This window comes from Miniopterus schreibersii (genome assembly GCF_964146895.1).
Source record: "Miniopterus schreibersii genome assembly, chromosome: 10".
NCBI lineage: Eukaryota > Metazoa > Chordata > Mammalia > Chiroptera > Miniopteridae > Miniopterus > Miniopterus schreibersii.
In genome coordinates, this window is record NC_138110.1 from 10979386 (window position 1) to 11000537 (window position 21152).

A 21152-nucleotide genomic window follows, 5' to 3' on the forward strand; every position below is an offset into this window, starting at 1 on the left:
GAGGAGGTGACATTTGAGCCGAGGTCCTGTTGATAGGAAGCAGTAGCCGTTAGAGGAAGGGGAGAGAATTTCCCAGGCCAGTTCTGAACCCTGAGGGGCCCTATTGAGCGCAGGCTCCCTGGGAACAGAGAGAAGGGGCTTGTGGCTGGGCCATGGGACTGAGGGAATGTAGGAGGGGAAATGTTCAGAGAAGCAGCTCCAGACCCAGGGGCCGGAGAACAGCAGTTCCTCCCTGCCACTCAGGTGAACGGGGGCCACTGTGCACCCCTAGTTTCCTGTTTGTTTCTCGAACTTGCCATTTATCACCAAAGATGGTAAAATTCACCAAATATGACAAAAACTACTGGGGTTGGTGTTTGGGTTCAGCAAAGTGATGTTTGTTAATGTGCTGCAGCTTCTAGTGGGCACTGCCCTGCTCCCTGCTGGCCCTCTCCTGTTTTTGCCAACACCCTCAGCAGTCACAGTCCATCAGGGCCTTTCTAGCCTCTGCATTGACCTCTCTCTCACTGGCCAACCTTTATTTTACAAAATTAATTAAGACTAAAGGATATTTAGACACTGAATATTTTCCCCTACCTGCTTGACCTGCACAACTATTCAGCCTTCAGATCTTAGCTCAGACATCACTTCCTCCAGGAAGCCCTCCGTGTTTAGGATATCATCATTGCAGTCGAGGTGCTCTCAGAGGGCCAGGTTGCTTTTCTCCATAGCAGTCACCTCCTTTTGAAACTGTGCACTGATTCCTGTCCTATCTAAATGCTGTCTGACGATCCTATCAGACTGTGAACTCCGTGCGGAGGTGTGTGTGGGGATTGTTTCTGGTTTCGCTCCGTGTTGTATTGTCAGCACTTAGCACAGCGCCTGGCACATAGAAGACACACAACAAATATCTGTTCCATGATTGAATGAATGGTCTTCTGATGCAGGACCGCAAGCAGGGTGTTCACCGAGCGCTGGGTTAGAGCCGCTGCAATTCAGGAGTCTCCTGGATCCCAAAATTTGGTAGATGGGAGTAGCTCCAGAAGCTGGAGTCCCTGCTGCAGCAAACCTGGGTCAGCCCAGGACCCCCAGGCCTCTCTTGCACCCACCTCCTCACCCAGGTCCTCCCGGATAACTTCTGTCTTCAGGGAGAAGCCAAGTCTCAGATAGTCCCCAAAAGCCTTTGCTCCCCCACCTCCCACCCCCACCCCCACACACATCAATGCCACCCTGCACTCGCAGCAGCGTTGAAATGTTTCTTTTGCTCCCGAGAGCATCCTGGGAGCGGGGACCAGCCTCGGCACATTCGTTGGGGTGCTTGGCTAGGTGTGCAGAGGGCCCTGTGCTCCTGCTCGCATGCGGCCGCCCTCGTGGGGCAAGTCGAGGATCACACAGCCCTGGATGTGACAGGTGCCGCTCCTCCTTTGTAGCCGCGTGATTGACAGGGCTGGTGGGGAGAGGTCTGTCTCTGCTTTGAGAACTTGAGAGCTTCGTGCACACACTTATGGGAGTCTGGGCCTCCATTAACCCCACCGCTGCCACGTTCCACTTGTTCAACGGTGCCTGTGTGACTTAGTGTGAAAACCAGCGTTGATTATACAACATGTGCGTGCTTGTACGTGTGAGCACGTGAAGATGTGCATGGACCCGCGTGCGTTTTGTGAGAGTGTGGCACAGGTGATCAGTTGTGTTTCGGTGTGCCGGTCCATGCAGGCATTCGCAGGATTGTGCAACTGCACTCGGGCAGTGTCCCTGCCTGTGCGTGAGCTTTCGGACATACGTACAAACCGGCAGGTACGTGCATGTGGGCACACGTGTAATGTGTGCGTGTGCACATGACTATGAAACTGCATACAGGGTGGCGCAAAACTAGGCTTGCAGTTGTGAGCACACAAAACAGAGTCTGTTCTTATATTATTCTGTATTAATTGTTGTATTATCTTTTCCATATGAGCAACTGTAAACCTACTTTTGCCCCACTCTGTATATCGCAAATAAGCGCATATGAATTCTGCATGTAAACGTGTGTGCATTACACAGATGTAAGCGTGTTACACACTCCCATGCTCCTGCCCTCAGAGTGTGAGCACATCTGTACACAGGTCCAAGGCTTCCATAGTGCACCAGGAACAGCTTCGGCCGCCTTATGGGCAATTCCAGCGAAAGGGCCTCACCTAGAGGCGGCATCTTCTATAAGCACTTGCTCTGGCGCCTAGGAGACGTTTATTGGAAAGATCATTTGAGAACAGACGAAAGGGGAGAGGACTGCTGATTAATTACAAACAGCACCACTGTCCGAAACCCACAATGCCCACGTGGGCCTACACACACACACACACACACACACACAAGGGGCCACCAGACCCAAGGCCCCATTGTCCATCTCTGTGCCTGGGCTCAGGGAGCCCTGTGGCTGTAGTGGGACATTAAGTCACTCCCAGGACAGTGAGTGCCCTCTGCAAAGGGAATTAGAAAGGAAACTATCCCCCAAAAGGGCCATGTCTCACTGCTCCAGACTTTCCCCCAAACTCTCCCCCACCAAGTATTTCAGGTAAGGGATAACAGGTTTGTGAAATTTGGTGACAAATATGCAAATTTTGGCATCAGGCAAGGATTCAAGTTCTAGGTTCTCCACTAGATGACACTGGGCAAGAGATGACCACTTGGGCCTTGTTTCTCCAACTCTGACCTGCATGGTAACAGTAGCCCACGCTTCAGGGTTGGGTGAAATGCCGCCATGGGACTAGCCTCAGGATCTGGCCACACCTCCTATGCTCAGGCCCAGGCTCCCGGGACGCAGAGGGCAGATGCCGAGCGCCGTGCTGGGAGGTGCAGCCCTTCCCGCCCCACTCGGGACAGGCAGAGCCGAGTCCCCAGACCAGTCCAGGCCCACAGCCTCTCCTCAGTAGGACACAGCTGCACGTGACCCTGACAGGGTCCAGGCAGTGACAGTGACAAAACAGTAGAAACCAGGGGAATGTGAGTGAGCTCCGGGCAGCCTGGGCTCACTGACTCCAGAGGGCATCACAGGCCAGACTTAGAGCCTATCTCACCCTCCCCACCCACCCAGCTCAGAAACGGGCACCCTCTAGCTGCCCACCCCGCTGTCCATTTGCCACAAACAATGCAAGCCCTGGCCAAATGCACAGCTCCGGAAGGAAAACAATAATATAACGTAAATATTGGATTTGTGGACTACAGCTCCTTTCTCACACGGACCCTGGCTTCTTCCAGAGAGTATCAGGCCTCCTCCCACTGTCTCTGTGGCTGCCCCTCCAGCCCCAGGACATCAACCCTTTTTGACACAATTGAAAAGGAAATAAGTGGCTGCTGTTTTACATGAAAGTAATTTCACACGCAAAGAATGCAGAGAGGCAGCTAAAGCTGAGTTGTGCTTCGGAACAAATCCTTATTAATAATTTAAGTGGTTTTCCAAATTGGAGTGGGAACTTACCTCTTTTATTTAAGTTCCTCCAAGTGACGGCAGTTAGCTTTGATTTTCTTATCTAAAGGCGTCTTTTAAGATAACAAGTGTAAGACAATGGAGAAGGGTAATGAGATATTAAGAAAACATATAAGGCACGGAAAGTGCATGTAGAACACAGTTAAGCCATGCAGCTGAAGGTGGAGATTCCTATATATTGACTTAGAGTATTTCAGGTAGGGAAGGGGGCAGATCTCTATTCATGTTCCATAGAATGGACCAAGGGGATACTATTAAGACATCGATTATAAGGAGGGAACTGGGAATGAGATGTAATGGGGAATGTGTCGCTGGCTATCATCTAATGACTCAATGTGGAATCTACTCTTAGCCATGTGCTCACAGTTGCCCTAAGTTGCTCCCAGTTAAAAGGACCAGGTAAGCGCTATGTATAGGACAGTCCTGATAGAAGGCTTTACAGACATTTTCCTCTGTCTGGCAGTATAGGGGATGGAGATAGAACTGGAAACTTTTATTTTTTCCGATGTTCTTGTGTTACTGTTTTTTTCCTTCTAGAACTGGTTTCAGAACTGACCAGCTCAGCACTCAGAGCAGAGCAGAAGTGGAACCCTGAAGGCCTTGGCACAAGACCCTCATCCCAAGCCTCACCTGCCACCTTGGTTGCACCAAAACAAATTTTGACAGTTCTCAGGAGCTCTCATCATGTTCCTCAATTTTATGTTCTCCATAGCATACATTCATTTGTAGCAGCAACAGCTGCTCCTCCCTTTCCCGCCTTTCTTGTTATTTCTTTTTACCCCAGAAACTGATTGGGCCAATCACGGCGCAGGCTGTGCAGTGAGAAGATATATCTTACAGTTTTTGAAATTTTGAATCACTTGTAAATGGAACAGACATTGGAAGGGGCTTCTAATTTACTCATAGGTCCCTTTGATACCCAGACGGGGGAAAATGCCAGCCCACAACTAACACAACAGCATTGCCTTTGCAAGACTCTGCATGCAGTGGTGCTACGAGGGCCTAATGATGTCAATGTCAACGAAAGAAAGGGAAAGGGACAATTGTGCAGCCTGCTGACACCGGGACATCCCACACAACCTGTGAGGCTCCTAGAAGAAATCCTCTCAACCCCCTTGCAATAGGACGAGGCCCAAGCATTTCCAAATGAGAAACCTCAGGAAGATGAGCCTCCGGGGCTACCAGAGTGACCCCTCAGTTAGAATTTTAGGCTCTAGTGGACATGCTGTAATGAAGTCAGGACCGGGCTTTAGGAGGAGAATAGTATAATTCTGTCACCCCCAAAACAGGCCTTTGTTTGAGATGCAGATCCGCAGTGACAGCAAAGTATTTCGATCTTGGAATACACAGCAGGTGTTGGAACAAGGCCAAAGCGGAAAGATGCAGCCATCACATGGCAGCCAAAAGGGTTTTCTTATCCCTGTTGCGCGTGAAGTGCTTTAGTGCCTCAGGGATTGTTGTCAAGCCCCACAGAGCCTCTGGAAGCGCTGAGAGCACCAAACAGCAGATGCCTCACCCAAAGTCTGGCAACAACAAAAGTCTTGAAGTGGCCAACATGACTTCTTCACTGCTGCCATCACCACCGAGCTGTCTGGGCAGCCCCAGAACGGCAAACGAAACGAGGCCTAACGAAGGGCTGCAGACTCCTCCTCCGTTTCTTTGCTGGTTGATCTGGAGTTCAGGAGAGGAAACAGGTTAGGCCGGTGTGCAGAAGGGCGCAGGGGCTAACGGTCTTGAACACGTGAGTCCAGAACCATGATTTATTCTTCTAGCTCTCGGCCCAGGAACAGATAGTAAAATATACCTTTAAACTCTGCATGTGATTAATTGATTTAAAGGGGAAGTGTAGAACACCTTGAAATGTTTGTATCCTATTTTCCCTTGGAACATTTAAAACAAATAATATGGGAGATAAAAGTACTCTTGATAGAAACTTGATTCAACAGTCAGGAAATTGTCTGAATATTTCTCTTTCCCTTATTCTAGCATTTTTGTCTATATAAACATTCATATTACCCATAATTTTTAATAGTTTTGTATAAAGAAACTGTAAGTTATCTCTGAGCCTCCTGGTGGTGTTTCTTCATTGTGTATCTTTACTTTCTTTTGTTTGTATTTTGAAAAAACTGCTTCAAGTTTTTAAGGCAGTGGAATATGACTCTCCATTCATCAAATAAAATCATATTTGAAAGCTCAGAGTTCCTTCTTAACTGTGAATATGACTCTTTGCCTTTTTTCCGGCCTTTGCAGCAGATTTTCAGAAATTTGCAATGCCTCATTTATCTAAGACCCTGTGTGGGAGAGTCAGAGTGCCTAACCAAGTTTATGGCTTCTATCTGCATCCACACCAGATTGGAAGCAGTGGAAACTTCTAGCAGAGAGCAACCTCAATTTGCATTCTAGTTGAGTCGAGTGAGTATTCCTCAGAAGTGTTTCCGTAAGGTGCAAGTGCCAGAATCATCCAAATCATCACAATCTGTGCTACCAAATCATACTCGACCATGGTCACATCAAGTCCTAGTGTTGATTATAGAATATCAGAAAGACAGTCTTGCTGTATTGGTCTCTTTTTTCTATTTATTTAAATCTCTCTTTCTCTTTTCCATTAAAAAAAAACAGTCAGGAAAACAAACAGACAAAAACACACACTCACACACAAATACCTTACAATATGGAAACACATACTCTGAATAAATTGTAAAAATTTATTGCATGCAATGATTAAATGTCAGTAGTTCCTTTACTTGATATTTTATGTTTATCGAGGTATTTTTCTAGTACACTTCGAATGAGACTTTGTGGACCCATTAAGTTTATGCTCATATTTCTAATACATATTTCTCCAGAGTGTGTAAATATTTTTAAAATTCTGATATTTGCCAGTTGAATATATATGTAATGTATAAATATAAAGCTATGTCTGTATCTATAACCCTACTTGAGTGCAGAGTGAATCTCTCGTAGTTCTATCTAATCTTAAAAATCCCCGCAGCCGTCTCTGCCTCTGGCTGCTCCTTTCCTCTCATCTCTATGTGCAGATCTATCAAGAGTTTCCATGGACAGAGGGGCAGGGTCTCTCCTCTGCACAAGCACTGTGGCATCGAGCTGATGAAACAAGCCTGGCCATGACAGCCTCAACCCAGGAGACTTTTCCTTCAGCAGATGTGAAAATGGGACTAAAACAACCAGTTAAGTTTCAGCTCTTTCCAAGAGGAAAGTTCTGAGCCCAGGGCTTTTGTTACATGTTTCAGCCCCAAATGCCACGGGCTGCAGTTAATTCAGTTTGCGGCGTGAGGACATGGTTATTTTTCTCATAACTCTCCTGGCTGGATGCGATCGCATGTCCTCGAATATGGGGACCAATATGCATTTCTGGGGCGCGGCCTCAGGTGTCCGTGTGTGCGGGGTTGTGTGGAGCCCGCTGGACACGGAGGGAGACGCGGGGGAGTCCCCGGGAGGGTGCGCGGGGCTGACTGCGACTGGCGCGGGAATCCTTTCTCTTGACGCCAAGATACCTTCCCCGAGGCCTAACTTTTTCTTTCTTTTAAAGTAAGTCAGTAATAAAATAGAAAGCACATTCAAGCAAATGCTCGGGATGATAAATCAGATCAACTGATATTGGTTGTATGTCACGGGAGAAACTTTGCTCTGAGTTTTCAGATTTCCCACGCTACCTACTAAAAATATATTTTTAAAAACCCACTGTTCTTCTGGCTCCAGTAACAAGGATTTGAGGAAGTTATTTTCATTGTTTATGGGAACAACACTCATTGGATTATAAGTTTTGGTTTTTTCGATTCTCTCGACCTTCAAGTGACTTCAGCGAAAGGGAAGGAATATCTTGCTCCCAGGCAGCAGGCTTGGTAATTACTATCCTGCTGCCTCAGGAAATCCACAGGGGCGCTGCCCGGGGCACCGTGTGCTATGCAATACACTCACGGCTTTGGACATTGCAGAAGGAAAGAAATTATAACCAGGCATAGACCCCTTTCACAATAAGGCACAAAATGCAAAACAGCTTGGGAGAGAAAGGAAAGAGTGAAGCAGAAACATAGATAAAGAGACAGAGAAAGGAAGGGAGACACACACCAAATGTAACAGAGAAAGTAAGATGAAAAGAATCATATAAATACACAAAGAGAGAGGAAAAAACTTCTTTGGTAGTTGAAAAATTAAAATGGGGAAGAGGGCATTGAGTGAGCTCTTTCTGCCTGTGGAAGGCAAGAATTGTCTTTACAATCAAGGGTGTTTAGTTTGGATACCATAAGGATAACCAAGGAAGAAATGATAACTGTATTATTCTTTACTTTTACATGCCACATGACTTCATTTCTGTGAAGTTCTCAGAAAAGCATATTAGTTGATGATGTTAAGAGTGAAGATAGTAGTTCCCTCAAGGGGTGGGGCACTGATTGGAACAGGCAGAGAGAAACACTACATCCTATTTCTTGATTTGTGTGGTAGCCACTGCGGAGTAAACATCAAGCTTATACCATCATTAGCAACTAGGAAAAAGTAACCTACAGTCAAATGATTCAATGAGCTACTACAGGTGGGAAGGAATAGAGCTTCTAATATAAGCAGGTTTCTGAAGCACTGGGTACACGTCAAATTTCTTAAAAAAAACAACAAAAAAGCCCCCACAGAACTGCCTTTGCAATGGTGCTTGAGGACCTAAAAGTTGTCACTGTGAAGACAGGGGAAGAAACAACTCTGCAGCCTGTTGACCCAAACATTCTGCAGAACCTGTGAGGCTCCAGAAGAAATCCTCTCAACTTTCTTGCTACAGGGCCAGTGAGCAAGGATCAGGAAGCTTGGGGAGGGGGGCTGTTGGGAGGGAAAAGGGGAAAAGTGCAGGTTAGGTGGGGCCTATCCAAGGGCTGCTGCTCTGGGTGTAGCGCTGCCAGATACAGTACAGGACTCCCAGTTAAAGCTGAATTTCGGATGAACAACTAATACCAGTTTAGTACAAGTATGTCCCAAATATTGCATAACACATACTTATAGTAAATTATTTGCTAAATCTGACAATCCTATCAGGGTCAAGCCAGATGGGGAGAGTTTGAACAGAGAAGTGACTTTGTTTTAAAATGTAAGGTGGTTTTGAAATTAGCTCATTCATCCATCTGACTCCTATTATTAAACACGTACTATTCCAGACAGTGTGCTAGGCTCTGGGCACTCAGGTCGGAGCAAGAGGGCAGGATGCTTGCCACCACCGGCAATTCCCTCTGCCCAGAGGGCTCTCCGCACTTTGGTCTACACTGATCCATTCTTGTCCTTCAGGACGCTGTCAAGTGACCCAGTCTCAGGCACCTGCCCAACCCTCCAGGACAAGCTGTTTGACATGCACTCAGCACAACACCTGAGCCTCGCCACTCACTCTAGCACCTGACTTTGCTAAACTGGGATCTCCCAGGGGACAGGATTAGGTCTGTTGGTTCCCAGCCGGTTGGTTCCCTGGGGTGAGGGCACTGTCAGGGTTAATGACTAATTTTGACTGAGTGGCTCTTTGTGTCAAGCTGGGTCTCCAGCCTTCCCGGTGGTGGGGTGTGCTAGCTAACATCCTTTCAACTAAGTCTGTTCTGTTGAGATTGGCTAGGCTTGGCTTTTTCTGCTTGCAGCAGTGGGCCCTGATGACCCACTGCCCGGGGAGCAGCTGTTTGGAGCATTCGGCCCAGAGGAGTGGGCGGCGGGAAAGCAGGTCGTTCCTCTCTCCTGGAGCATCTGCCAAAGCAGCGCAAGTGCTCAGCCTCTCAGAGATCATGGCCCCTGGGACACACAGGCTGGGGACCGGACACGTGTGAGATTTGTCTTCCCAACATTTTTTTCTCTTCTTTATTTTATTGCACACAGACCGTATCCCTTTGCAGTGAATACTGTCAGTTGCCCAGCAGCTAGCTCAGGATTTATTTATGTGCCAGGTAAATGAGAGGGCAAAATGAAGACATTTTCCAGAAAATAGAAAAGGGGGAGGAGACATGGAGGAAGAATTTAAAATAACATTTGCAATTATTTAGGGATAGGCTTATGATAAAATATTAAGTACAAAAAGCAAGATTAAAAATTATATCTTTCAAGCAAGGTAACATTGAATTCCCTGTCTACATATACACAGGGTGTCCCCCAAATGTATACTCACTTTGAATAATTCTGAATTCCAATGGGTTAAACCTGGAAAGAGGGAAACATCAGTGGAGCCAGCAGCTCTTCAAGTGTGTGCACACTTTCTGGGAGCCCAGGATGTGCCCGCACAGGGGGGACATGGCGGGAAGGGGGCCGAGGCCCCAGCGGCGGTTGCTGTCGGGCGCTGGGAAATTCAGTGGCTCTGTTGTCCTTTCTCAGGTTTTCTGTTCTTTCCTCAGCTTTATTTAGCCACCAAAAGCTCTGGGTGCACGAAGTTTCCAAGCTGCAAGGACTCTCAGAGGTAAAAATAGCCTTGAGCTGCAATACAGGGATACGGGGGATTCGCCCATCTCTGCTGCCGAACTTTTCGGGTCACCATCGCTGGGTCCCCAAAGGAAGCGCTTCGGTTCTCGATCCCACCTCCAAAGTCGAGCATGTCCCGCGCCATCCGCTGAGGCCAGATCCTGAAGCCTGGCTGTGGGCTGTGGACCCCTCGGTTTTCCAACTTTTCAGAACTCGAACCGTCTTCGGGAACCGAGTACCTTTGAAAACCCAGGGGCCTCTGTATTTGAACCTTTCTCAGGAGCTGAGCCTCCAAAGGGCAATTTGCATTTTCCCTGTGAAAGACTCTCCCTGGCTCTAAGAAGCCACCTCCCTCTCCTTGAAAGCCCCGGGGTGTTTTAAGTTTTCATCCAGATCAAAGGGAAGGACTCAAGATGCAGAGGGAGCCCTGCAGGAGCCAGCATCTCAGAGTCAGCCTGGTCACCACCGCCCTGAGGCCTCTGCCTTGGCTCCACCATCAGCTTGGGGGGCTCCCCTCCGCCCCCTGGAGGCTGCTTCTGTCTCCTCTGCAGAGGCTCCCTCCTCCAGGCCTGTTGCTGGAGCTCCTGGCACAGGACCTGTGCAGATGACTCACAGAACCACCCAGGCCTCTTCTAGATCCACACCTGGATGCTGAGGCCCCTTCCCCCACCTACCTGGCCTTCTTCCAGGGCTCACTGGCCAGGTGATGGTTCCACCATCTTCTAGAACCCCAAGCATCCCTACATGGGACCTGGGTGAGCCCTGCCATTTATACCTTCTGAATACCTTAAATCCACCCACTTCTCTCCACTGTCACTCCCCACACCCCCACCTGCCTCCCTAGGCCCCTCACCACTGTCCATACAACCATGAGCTCCCCGGAACACCTCCATAGCCACCTGACTGCTCCTTGCGCCTGCTCAGGTCTGCCTCCACCCTGTAGCCAGAGTGAGCTTTGAGGACACGGATCTCACCCTGTCGACCCCCTTCTCCACACACTCCCCAAACCCTCACTGACACCCCATCACTCCGAGGAGAAAGGCAGCTTTCACACTGCTCCGTCACTCTCCCTCTTTTTTAAAATCCTTTTCTGAGGATATTTTTTTCATTGCTTTTCAGAGGGAGTGGAAGGGAGAACGAGAGAGGGAAACATGGATGTGAGAGACACACATGGACTGGGTACCACCCGCAGGTGCCCTGATCGGGATTGGGATAGAGTCTGCGACCCAGGTATATATGTCCTTGGCCGGATGGAAACCAGCACCCTTCAGTCCTCAGGCTGGCACTCTTAGCACTGAGCCAGATCGGCTAAGGCTAATTAACTGGTTTAACACATTCATGATTACAGAGTTTAAATAAATTTATTACATTCATTGTCTCTGAGCTTAACCTTCAGCCAACAGAGTAGGGGAATACTACCACTTCTATAACATTGCTGTAAGAGTGTTTTTACATTAAAAAGTGGTAAATAAACCCAGGCGGTGTGGCTCAGTAGTTGAGCACCGACCCATGAACCAGGAGATCAGGGTTCCATTGCTGGTCAGGGCACATGCCCAGGTTTCAGGCTCCATCCCCAGTAGGGGGCGTGCAGGAGGCAGCCGATCAGATTCTCTCTTATCATTGAGGTTTCTACCTCCCCCTCTTTCTTCCACTCTCTGCAACAATAAAAACATTTTAAAAAATGATAAATCAGAAGAATGTTTATTTTTCTGAACCCTTGCTAGTGGAAGAAGACTAAAGTGTAAAGTGAAGAGCTTCCTCGAAAATAATTTTGTGAAGTGCTTCAATGGCACCAAAGTGCCTTCAACAGTTTCAGACATGCTCGCTGGCCCTGTAACACGGGGCTTGCCCTGTTCCCGTGCACGGTCTCCCTGCAGCAGCCATGCGGCCCTAGCAGGCCTCGGGGGTGTGCAGCAGGCTGCCCGGGCCTGGGCACAGTGCCAGGGGCTTGCGACTGGGATGACATAATCGGAGCTAATGGTGCAAGATGTCTGGGCACTGGCGATATTTCTGGGCCTGATGAAGACAAGGCTGAACTCTTCTCACAGCTGGCGATGGAGATGAGAGACACTGGGAATCCAGGAGCAGGGCTTTGATTTTGTTTCTGCAAGAGGCAGCCAATCAATGACTCTTGTCATTGATGTTTCTCTCTCTCTCCCTCTCCCTCCCTCTCCCTCAACTCAATGAAGGTAGATTTAAATTAAAAAATAGATATGACTCACACACAGTGGAAACCCGGGTTAAGCCCGCCTGGCCTCCCTTCCCCTGCACTCTGACCCAGCAAGGCCTGGACCCCGGGGGCCTCAGGGCGGGGCCACCGAGAGGGAGCCTCTGCAGCCTAGAGAGGCCGCCAAGGCCGCCGGGGGCGGGGCCCAGGCGCCTTCCTGCTCAGGGTCTGCGGAGGGTGGGGTTGCGCTGCTCCGCGGGAGTCGACCCCCGTGTGGTGGGGACCTGAGGCCTTGCCCTTCACCCTCCGACCTTCCTTGTCCCTCGTGGAGCCGCCCGACGCTCCTCGTGGGGGCGACAGGGGTCCCACCACTGCGCGTCCTTCGGGCAGCGGGGGTCGGTGGCCGACGCCCTGATCCAGGCGCTGGTGACCTTGGAGGACGGGTCGTGGGCTTCAGAACCGGGAGGGGAAGCGCCCGGGCCGCCCTGGAGGGCGCTGCAGGGCCCTGAGGCCAGAGAGTCGTGGACGCCCCAGGGAGGAGCAAGGACCTGCCTGGTCCCCGCTGGCGGGACGCAGAGGCCCCCCCGCAATGGCTTTGTCCCCGCGCACTGGGCAGCCTTGCCCTGTGTTCCCGAAGGTCAGCCTGGGAAGCAGATGTCCCCCTTTTTTTTTAAATGTTTTTATTGATTTGAGTGAGAGGAAGAAGGCAGAGAGAGAGGGACACACATCCACATAGATTAGTTGCCCCCCAACATGCGCTCTGCCCTGGGCCAGGGGTCAAGCCTGCTACCCAGGTACCTACCCCAACCTGAAATCAAACCCGAGGCCTTTCAGCCCACAGGCTGATGCTCCAACTGCTGGGCCACACTGGCCAGGGCTCCTTCAGTTTTTGAAATTAGTTTTTGGCAGATATAAAAATTATCCCTTTTAAAAACTCTATAAAGGAGAAACAGCTGTCTTTATGAGAAAGTCTTGTTTTCAAAACAGGTTGCTCGCCATCGCTAGACATTCTATTAGCAGTGCCAAACCCAGACAAGGCGGTGAGGGAGGACAGGTTCCCTGTCCCCCTCCTTAGCATTTGGCCTGCCTTCCCCTCCAAGTTTTCTAGTGTTTTCCAGTCTTGCCTGGCTGGAAATAAAGTCATCCGTAGTAAAGCCTTAGACAGTTCCTGTTACTCCTCTTGGACTGTTTGCGCTCTTGCAGAAAAGAATGGCTACAGGAAGCAGGAGTTGAACTCCGCACACAGGCAGAGAAGAAGGGCGGGCGGTGGACTCGTGAGCTGGCGGGTGGCGCTCGGGTGAGTGGAGGCCGCGAGCTTCAGGCCGGGAGGGCTTCACTTACCCAGGACTCAGACTGTACCTGATGGTCCGTCCTGGTGAGGAGAGGGTCTCTCAGGTGGGTTCTGCCACTACGTTGCTTTGCTGCACATAGCAGTTCATCTCAACCACTGACATGGAGCATGAACTTCCTTTCTGTCACTTACCATCCCAGCTTGAGATCAAATCCCTTTTTGTTTGTGTGTTTCAGGCTGAACGAGCATGTTCGTTTCGTGGCACTATTGAATATGTGGCACCAGATACGGTCAGAGGGGAGATTGGGGACATGACAGAGTGTGTTCTGTTTCTGACACTTCTTTATATACCTCTCTAAAATGTGTAAGAACTTAGGTGTGATAACCAAAGTATAACAACTCAGGCACAGCCTTCAGCAGAGTCCCCTTTCTTGTTGTCTTTATGTTTCTGTCCTTTGCTTCGTATACATGAACACACTGTGATATCTAGTGTTTTGGCGGGAAAAGATAATAGGAAGGTGAGGACATTCTAGGTTTCCCTTTATTCAGGTTTTATTGGTGAGGGTAATTTTTTGTTTTATAGAGTAACAGTCTTTGTTAAAGGAAACTTCAAAAGCAACTAATTCTTCAAGTAATAATTTTTATGTAATTGCCATGAGAAGAGTCTATATCTTAAGCAAAGCACCAGCTGCAACTGTATGGAAAACAAAAATCATGCATTTTCTGTAGCATGGGCCCTGCTCTTTTAGGACACAGCCGAGCCAGAGTACAATACAGTACAGAGGTGTCACTGAGGGCACCAAGTGTCCCGTGTTGCTGTCTGCATCATGAGGATGATTTTGGTCAGTGTGTATTGACATTACTGATTTTTGGTAGAAAAATACATGAGACGTATCGTTGGCTGTTTCACCTACGGTTGATATTTGCTTTCTAAGAGATCCTTGAAAAGGGAATCTTTCTTATTTTCTTCCTCCCAATTTCTGCTTTTAACTTTGAGATGCTGGAGGCTTTCTTGATTGTCTCTTCAACAGACATAAGCATCGTAACAATCCTCGGAGAAAAAGATAATCTAAGATAGTCTAAGTTTGTTTTCCTAAGCCCTCTAAAGAGGTCAGTTTTCCCTCCCCCCTTTCCTTTCTATGTGCAAAATTAAGGCCTTGAAGAGGCCTGATTCACATATATATATATACACACACAAATATAACTATCTCCTTGCTGATTTCAGAGAGAGAGAGGGAGAGAGAAGTCATTGATCAGCTGCCTCCTGCATGCCCCCTACTGCCCTCTACTAGGAATCGAGCCCACAACCTGGGCACGTACCCTGACAGAGAACCCAACTGAGATCTCTTGGATCATAGGTCATTGTTCCACACTGAGCCACGCCGGCTGGGCTAGGTCACATACACTTATTTCCTGTATTAAAGGTTGCAGGCCTGTCCAGTTCTTTCGTAACACTTTTGCTTTATTAATAACTTTCTCCAAATAAGGGACTCTGACTATTTTTTGCTTCCCCTCTCCCTCATCCCGTTTCCAAACCTCTCATGCACAGCACAGATATTTTAAGTGTGGAGAATGCTTGCTGATGGCTTATCATGTTTAAAGCCAGTCCTTCTACTTTTCATGACTAGGAATCAGATTGTAGAGCTGTGTCAATTGGTTTCCAATCCAGCAACAGAACATTCTGAGGGTCTCACTCACATGGCAGGAAAAGTGCTCATAGAAAGAAAATAATTGAATTGTTGATTTAGTTAGGTTGAAGGTATTCTTTGAAACTCTTGGGAAATTTGGTAAGAATTGATAACTATTCAAATTGGAAAAATACCTTCTAAGACCTAATGGAACCAATTTTTTTCCTAATCCTAACCCAGGGCTATGCTCATTAAGTTTAGAAAGAAGGGAAGAGAGAGGGAAAGGGAGAGAAGGAATTTGGTTGCCTCCCGGACTTACCCCAACCTGGGGATTCAACCCAAAGCTAGATAGGTGCCCTGACTGGGAATTGAACCCACAACCTTTGGGTGTAGGCAATGATGTTCCAGCCAACTGAGCCACACAGGCCAAGGCATGGCACCCGTTTTTAGGAAAGAAAACCTTATATTACTCCTGGAATTTCTGCACCCTGAGGTCCAGAATACAGCTAAGTTACGGGGAGCCCATGGAGCACCTCGATGGCTCTGAGCTGCTTCCGTGAGACACACAGTGTGCAGCGCGCTGGTCCCCGCGCCTGCCTTGCACTCACTTCCTGTGGTTTCAGTCGGCCTGAGCCTGTTTCTATGACATTGATATGTTTTCTCTGTCAAATAGGTCTAGGCTCATGGGTTTTGCATCATTTCTCTGAAGCCTTGGCCCTGACATTTGGAAGCAGAGAGTTGAAGATGTCAGCATGGAGCCCGGCCGGCTGGCGTGGCTCAGCAGTTGAGCATCGACCTGTGACCCAGGAGCTGCAGGTTCGATTCCTGGTCAGGGCACATGCCCGGGTTGCAGGCTCGATCCCCAGCAGGGGCCGTGCAGGAGGCAGCTGATCAGGGACTCTGGTCATTGATGTTTCTTTCTCTCTCTCTCTCCCTTCCTCTCTCTCAAATCAACAAAGACATATTGAAAAATAGATAAATAAAATAAAGTTTTAGCATCCAGTTAATATCTTCTCACTGGCATAAGCTCACATACTCAACCATTATTGAAATCTTGTTTTGCATAATTATAAAAGAAGTATTTTTCAGTAGATCAGGATTCCTTTAATTATATGTAATTTGCTCAGTTCTCATTTCTGGTAACTACATTTATAAATTTGTTTCCCAGTTAGTTCCCATTTTATTTTCCTTTATTTTAAATGTCAACATGCTTTTTGCAAATGAAGGCCATTCGATTTATGAGATAGGCTCTATAAGAGGAACTGATTTAGGCTGGTATGAAAAAAGTAACACCTATAGGTGGGATTTTTTACATTTTCATTTTTGTTCTTTGACTTTAAGTAATTTTATAATATTTATCGGAGCTCAATAATTAATAAAAATGCTAATCGGTACTTTTTCCCTCCCTCTATCTTGAGTCCGAAGATTTCATTTACTTAAAAAATTTTTAATTTCTTTTATATGAAAAATATTTTTTTTTGTCTGACTAGAGTGGCTCAGAGGTTGATTCAGGAGATCGAGGTTCGATTTCCCATCAGGGCACATGTCCGGGTTGCAGGCTGGATCCCCAGCAGGAGGTGTGCAGGTTCACTGACTCTCTCTCATCATTGATGTTTCTATCTCTCTGCTCTCTCCTTTCCTCTGTCTGAAATCAATTAAAAACATTTTTAAAAATTCATTTATAATTATCCAAAGGAGAGCCATTACAAGTTTACAAAATAATTACAACACTTTTAGCTCATTGATTGACAGACTAAATGTTTAAATTCTGTTCTGAGGATACCTGCATATTTGTTCTCTAAATGTTTCTCTTGCATATGCTAATTTAATACTCCTTGTAGAGAAAGCTATGTACAAAATCTTTTTGTTAAAATATCTTCTAAATATGCAGCTTTATTTTGCTCATTTTTCTTTCCTGTAAATTGCATGTTAGTTAATATTCTATAAAATTGTTTTGCAGGCAGTTTACTGGTGGAGTTTAGGTGTCCTGATGTATGAACTACTAACTGGAGCGTCCCCTTTCATAGTCGATGGGGAGCAGCAAGCCCAAGCTGAGATACTAGGCAAGACTTAGCAAAATAAAATGAATAAACTCTTGCCTTAAAGGAACTGATCACATTTCTGTAATTCGGCTGATAGAAAAAATAATTTTTAAAAATGGGGATGGACAAGATTAGGTTTAAATGGCTATTTTCCATTTATAATCCTATAATGTAGATATATAATTTTTCTATTTCTTTGTATTTTATGTGCGCATATAGATTTTAAGTTGCATGGGGAGAGAGTCCAATATTTTATGTACCCCACAGTGCTTAGCATGGGGCGTGAGCCCCCATGGCCCGGGCCGGGCAGCATTGAGTGCCAGGGCCAGTTGGAATGTGGGCGCAGAGGCTTATGGGATGCGGGCATGGGGACAGTGGCCATAGAAACAGTGGAAGGTGGGGCACAGAGCAGTTGGGCTCAGAGCCAGTCGTGCAGAGCCAGTTGGTGCAGAGACGTCGGGCGCAGAGACTCTGGTACAGAGACCTTGGGCCCAACACAGTGGGCGAAGCCTGAGGATGGATGATGCGAGCAGGGAGCTCCTGGAGCTCTTTCTTCACGGCCCCCTCATCGCGTGGGTGAGTAGCCAGGCTCCCTACTACGTTGGTGCTCCGGCCCTTCTCCCGCCTGCCTGTGGTCCCTACAGACCCGACTATTGCCCCTTGGGACCCCGGGGAAGTCCCAGCACGCCAGGTTCTTAGCAGGTGTGGGGTCCAGACCAGGGCCTGGGGTCGGGAGGTGTTTCCAACTCGGGAGCGTGTGCTCCCTGCAGCGTCCCGGCCCTGGGCTGGGAGTGGGTGGGCCTGTTCCCATCAGGGTGCTGGGCTGCCATTCCAGGAGGAGACAAGGTCTGAGTGGTCACCCCAACCCCTGTTGCTTGGCCATTCAGGTAAAGGACTCCGCAGAAAGTATCCTTGTGTAGTTTTTTAACTGAGACCAGGTGGTGAATGGTGGTGATGGGCGGGCCTTGGGGGACGTCTGAGTGGGAATGTATACAATCTGCGGTGGGCACAGTGATTTGTAATAGATCAGATGTGAGTAATTTGTTGAAAAGTTCCTTTTATTTTTCATTTCTTTCCTGTTCTGGGACACTGGGAAAAAGTGGGGAGAAGGTTTCCCTCCCGCTGTCTCGAATCTGTTGCCTGGAGTAGGGCAGGGAGAGGGGCCCTGAAGAAAGGTGGGCTTGGAGCCTACTGAAGCATGGGTGTGCGTTGGGTGACCCCTCAGCCCGCAGGCCGCGGTTGTCCTGACGAGCTTCAGAATGTGCGTGGGGTGACTTTTCCTGCCTTTCTGCATCCTGCTCCTTGCAGGTCAAAACCTTGGGACCCTTTGAAGGCAGCAACGATGACAACCTGAGGGTTTACATGAGTCTGGTCGATGGCATCTTTCTTAACCAGTTCATGGTAGAAATGTAAGTTGTCTTCAAGTTTGTTTTCAGGTTGTGAAAGGAGACCTGCAGTTGCTCTGGGAGGGTCCTTGTCCCTGGGCCAGTGATATCTCAGTATAAGGGCCTTTGCCACCCTTCGTTGGGGTGGGAAGAACTGCAGGACAGTGTGTTAGCAGCTTGATTGATGAAGGACATTAGAACTGTAGAGGGTGCAATTAACTTCAAAATCAGCTATTTCATGTGGTTTAAGCAATGAATTAAAAAAAAACACACAAATAACACATTTTTGGGGGATCAAGGAACTATAAGGGACAGTGTCTGCTTACAAAATGTGTCGGGTTGGTCGGGAGCATCTGTGAGTGACTAAGGTTTCACCCTCGGTAAGGACGCCTGTGTTTCTGAGCCACACTCCTTACAGCCTCACACTAGCCTAGACTTGGAGAGGACTACATGCCACTGGAAGGGAGGTGTGGCCAATGTGGGGAGATGCCATTTCCATTGCCATGTTTCTTTCCCTAGCGATCCCAGGCCTGGATATCAACCCATCAACCAGCAGGTGAACAATGATATTAACCTCCGGACTGAGAACTTAAGCATCCTGGTCACAAATATCAAGACCTTCTACCAGGTGAGGGCAGCTCTTGGTGTCCCAGGTGTTCTGTGCCCCTGACACCGACTTCACTCAAACAGTTGCTCTTTGCCCCTAGCAATGTCTTCACTCAAACCTTTCCCCATGGGAATCCTGGAGGAAATGGTATTCACATTTAGGCATCTCCTTGCTGACACTTGGTGTGTTTTTGTCATTTTCATCTTTTTCTTTTTACCTTTTGAGAAGGTTCAGACGTTCGATGTCTTTACTTTTCCAACAAATGTTGTTTGAGCTGTGTGGTGTGCAAAGCACGGGTGTCTGGTGCTGTGAGAGCCCCAAACATGAGCCTTGGGTCGCCAGTGTGGCCTCCAGCACCAGTCACACTGGGAGTGGCTAGAATTCGTGGGGAACCTGGAGGACGTTCTTGGCCACAGCTCAGCGAGTCTTTGTACAGCAGCAATTCAAGGGGTTGAAGGAGATATGGGAGCACACGAGGGTTATGTTGGGCCAGGGCGGTCATCGACGAGCCTCTAGCTTGTTCACAGGAGTAAGCTGTAGGGTGTTCCATTGGCCCTGCTGTGTAATCATCCCCTTTTCCTTTATCAGTGCTTGCTGGCAGGATACTGAATGTAGAGTTTCAGCGAGCTATGCAATAGAGAGACTCCTGAGAAAATTTGGAAACCTGTTTTTAAAAGGTTTAAGGTTGCTTTGTCAGTGAAGATTTCTATAACAACCAGTTTCGTGAGGCCAGGAATGCTTATGGAACCTACCCCCTTCCTCGTCTTCCATAAAATTTAATTTGTTTCTTCTGATTTGTAAGATCCAAGTCCCATCTGCTCAGGGAAGAGGACCTGGCCTGAGGCCCTCGGGGAACGCAGTGGTGGGTGCGGGTGTGAGCTGCCACACTGCCAGGAGGGCTTGTCAGAGACACCCCGGCAAGGGGCTTGGCTGATGGCTGGTGGCTGGGCCCGCTGTCAAAGGCCCTTGGTCTGAGGGCCAGAAGGCAGCTGGTCTCCCACACCAGCTCTCCGATGGGTGCAGATTAGCTGTGACTTATCCCTCTCCCAGGGAAGGGCTGCTGTACAGGAGAGAAGCCGCCTGATTCACATCGTGTCCCGGAGACCTGCTGAGCGCCAGCGTCCTGCATGATCGGTTATAGACACGCAGCAGCACCTCTTTCATTTTCATTCTGCATTTTCAATTGCACAAGCAGACCGTAGCATAAAAATAAAGACATCTTTTACAAAGACACTCACAGCTGACCCTGCGGTCCTGGCATTAACACATCTTCTTTGACCCCAGGTCTCTGTCCATAAGCAGACATGATGCGTATTTGGTTCTGTTCCAGGCAGAAGTGCAATTAGCTTGGACTTTTCACATGGTTTCTATCCTAAGTTTTCCTTCCTCGCACGTGGCTTGCTCATAGTGACCGTGTAGTGGCCGCACGCTCATCCTGTCATTTTCTTAATGCCTCTTTATTTTTGTTTCCTGTTCTCAATGGTAACTTTTCCGCTTTGTTTCTGTAGGATGTTCTCGAGCAGCTTGTAGTCATGCGTTTGCCGAACGTCATGATGATCGGCAAAGATCCGCTATCTGGTGAGTGAAAGCTGTGCACAGAATTCTCTCTTGCCTTAAATAATACACAAACGCACAAGTAGAAAACAGATGGGCTGTGTGCACCCAGGTAGGAAGCACTGAGTAGAGGAAGGATTTTTTTTTCTTATCTGATTTTCCCCCTACAACCAACCGGTGCCTCTCCAGTGAGATTTTATAATCAGATGAGCCTAATTAAATATGTTGCTTTTTCAATGTAGGCCGAAGTATCGAGGAAGTCAGGAAACTGCTGGTGCTGATGCTGGGCTGCGCTGTGCAGGTAGGGCTTGGGCAAGAGGGGAGGAGGCCTGCCCTCAGCCATCTCGTGTTGGGGTTTGTGGGGATTAGACTCCACCTTAGTGAGGCAGGAGGGAAGCTGCCTGAAGCGCAACGTGACACATCCCTGGCTTCCTGAGAAAAGGGACCACTCATTAGGTGGTAGCCACTGCTTGTCCCAGGGCACCTTTGGCAAGAAGCAGGTGGGGTTTCCTCAGCCCAAGGTGCCATTAGCAAATGGTCCCTGGTGTGGGGACACCTAGAGCAAAGGTCAGAAACCACACACAGCCTGGGGGCTGAGTGTGACCCA

The 21152-nt window shown here is 48.2% G+C and overlaps 1 long non-coding RNA gene across 1 annotated transcript; it reads left to right on the forward strand.

The window, feature by feature from the left end:
- The first annotated feature begins 18919 nt into the window (after positions 1 to 18919).
- On the forward strand, positions 18920 to 20846 carry LOC308562923. The gene is made up of 3 exons (XR_013999697.1): positions 18920 to 19012; positions 20500 to 20569; positions 20788 to 20846. It is a non-coding gene; the product is annotated as an uncharacterized lncRNA (long non-coding RNA).
- Positions 20847 to 21152: the final 306 nt, after the last annotated feature.